Below are 2,500 nucleotides of genomic sequence, written 5' to 3'. Positions count from 1 at the left end.
TCTTTGCCTCAGTGTGCTCCATTGATAATGGATAAAGTCAACATTGCTTAGAGTTAACCAATCTTTCTAGTCTGTCGGTGTTGTGGCTTTAATAGGATTCTGCTGTAGTAAGTATTTCATTTTGTCGGTGATCCAGGACTTGGGTCGGTGTGAAATTGACCCAGCATCCGTTAAATGGATTTCTATCCAGTTGTCCTGAGTGTCCATCAATATTTTCCCATTTTCAATCAAGTCTTCTACTCTTTCTTTTCTTCCATATACCTCTCTCCTCTTCCACTTCCTCATTTTCCTCTCCATCTCTCTTTTCTCTGTCTCTGTCTGTCTCTCTCTCTCTCTCCCTCTCTCTCTCTATCTTTCTCTCTCTCTCAATATATATATATATATATATATATATATATATATATATATATATATATATATATATATATATAATATATATATATATATATTATTGTCTCCGAGCACCCTCTTCACAACCTTCCACTCTCCATACACATCCCTCCCATCATCACTTAACTTCCCCACCTCCTCCTGACCTTAACTGACCACTGGGCACTCGCTCTCCCTCATGTCAGCCTATCGATTTTTGTCCTCAAGGGTGTTGGTAAGGTTATCTCCCAATTAATGTATCAGACTTCCTCTCTCTCTCTCTCTCTCTCTCTCTCTCTGTCTCTCTCTCCTCTCTCTCTCCCCCCTCTCTCCTCTTTCTCTCTCGCTCTCTCCCTCTCCTCTCTCTCTCGCTCTCTCTCCCCTCTTTCTCGCTCTCTCTTCTCTCTCTCTCTCTCTCTCTCTCTCTCTCCTCCTCCTCCCCATCCTGTTCCTCCTTCTCCTCCTCCTCCTTCTCTCTCTCTCTCTTTCTCTCTCTCTCTCTCTCTCTTTCTCTCTCTCTCCACCCTCCCCCTCTCTCCCTCTCCCTTTACCTATCTAATAAATGGAAATTTATACATTATTTTATTTATTACTTATTAGGAAGTGTAGCAACTTGTCCTTATACAATGTTTATCTTTTAAGTGGTTTGGGTTTTAAGAATATTTTATCTTCCAGCTTATGATTTGTTGGAAAAAAAATAAAGAAAGGAAAAGAAAATGTAATACATGAGAAGAAAAATAAACATACACAATTGTTAATCACATTTTCGTTGCTTACATTACTCACTTCACAATGATATGCTCCGTATAATTTTCACGCACTCGACATGCCTGTTTAGCCATTGTGCAAGTGCAAGTCGTCATAACGGGGTAATTTTTGTTCTAGTTCATTTATAATAATCAATACCGCCTTTAGCCAGGTTCACATTTACACTTGAGTGGACTTATTCTTCACCGTTGAAATAAATGTATTGACCTACGTCCACGTATACTTTAAAGGTCTGATAACGAAATCAGATAATGGGCTATTTTATCATAGCTGTAATGGAAAATGTTGCGTGGTTTATTATTGTCGATTACAACAAGGAGATGGGAGACCATAACAATTGAGGTTATTGGACTTGGTAAATATTATGTATAATATACGTTGGTAATGACTAATTGAGACGGATGTCACCTTTGACATTTACTTCTTCAAATCCGAATTATCGCAAACCTCTTCTTGCTTTCTAAGTAAATGATATAAATATGTTTCAAGCACTGCATAAAAAGTGTATATAAACAGTTGATATTTTTGTTTTTAAAGTACTGAAAATTTAGTTTATTAACATGAATTGAACTAATGAATGCATAAAATATTATGCACGTTTATAGAGTGAATTTTCATTGTACCCCCCCCCCCCCACCCGTGCTTAATGGTCTTTAGAAATTATTTGCATTGTCGCACTATTAGAACAGAAATAACATAAGTGCAAAACAAAGAACGCTCACTGAAGTTTGTAATTTGTAAAAAATAATGTGATTTGAATTAGATATAATTTGACAATGTGTGTATGAAACAGTGCTAAACAATAACCAAATCAAAAATAGAAATACAAGAAAAACAAAACATCCTAACACATCAGTCTGTGTGTGTGTGTGTTGTTTTTTTTTTTTTTTACTTTTGTTTTGTTGATTTTATTTTTCAAATGTTATTAACCATTCTGTTCGCTTCAATAATGCGTTAGCATATTCTTTTTCATACCATTCGTTTATTGTATTTTTGATTATTGCGGTTCTATCTAGTATGAGAAAATTTCTTCTTAGAGTATCTGTACCTCAATGATGAGCATTATGCTGAGGTCGACGTATATATATTTTGCAGGTCTGACATCCGAACCCACTTATGGGCCTAGTTTAACATTATTAACAATAACAATATTTTGCGTCATTTTTTTTGAGATTCCCATTACAACACTGGGCCCAAAAGGAATTGGGTTATCAGACCTGCAAATAAGTCCATGTCGGCTGAAGTACTTAGGCAGTATCGTACGACGCCAAATAAAATATGCTTTTTTCATCTTAATATTTCCTTTATGTTAGACAGTTTCCAAATTTATTGTAATTAGTTTTACTATATTCTTTTTCTCCCT

At 35.6% G+C, this 2,500-nt stretch overlaps 1 protein-coding gene across 1 annotated transcript in view; it reads left to right on the top strand.

Annotated features, from left to right (window-relative positions):
- LOC144968820 (uncharacterized) overlaps positions 1-2,500 on the top strand; it is an 86,292-nt gene that overhangs the window by 37,757 nt on the left and 46,035 nt on the right. The gene's annotated exons all lie outside the window — the stretch shown is intronic.

This window comes from Berghia stephanieae, chromosome 3, assembly GCF_034508935.2.
Source record: "Berghia stephanieae isolate SIO BIC M18660-M18661 chromosome 3, UCSD_Bste_1.3, whole genome shotgun sequence".
In the NCBI taxonomy this organism is placed as follows: Eukaryota; Metazoa; Mollusca; class Gastropoda; order Nudibranchia; family Aeolidiidae; genus Berghia; species Berghia stephanieae.
This window is presented reverse-complemented; position numbering and strand designations above follow the sequence as displayed.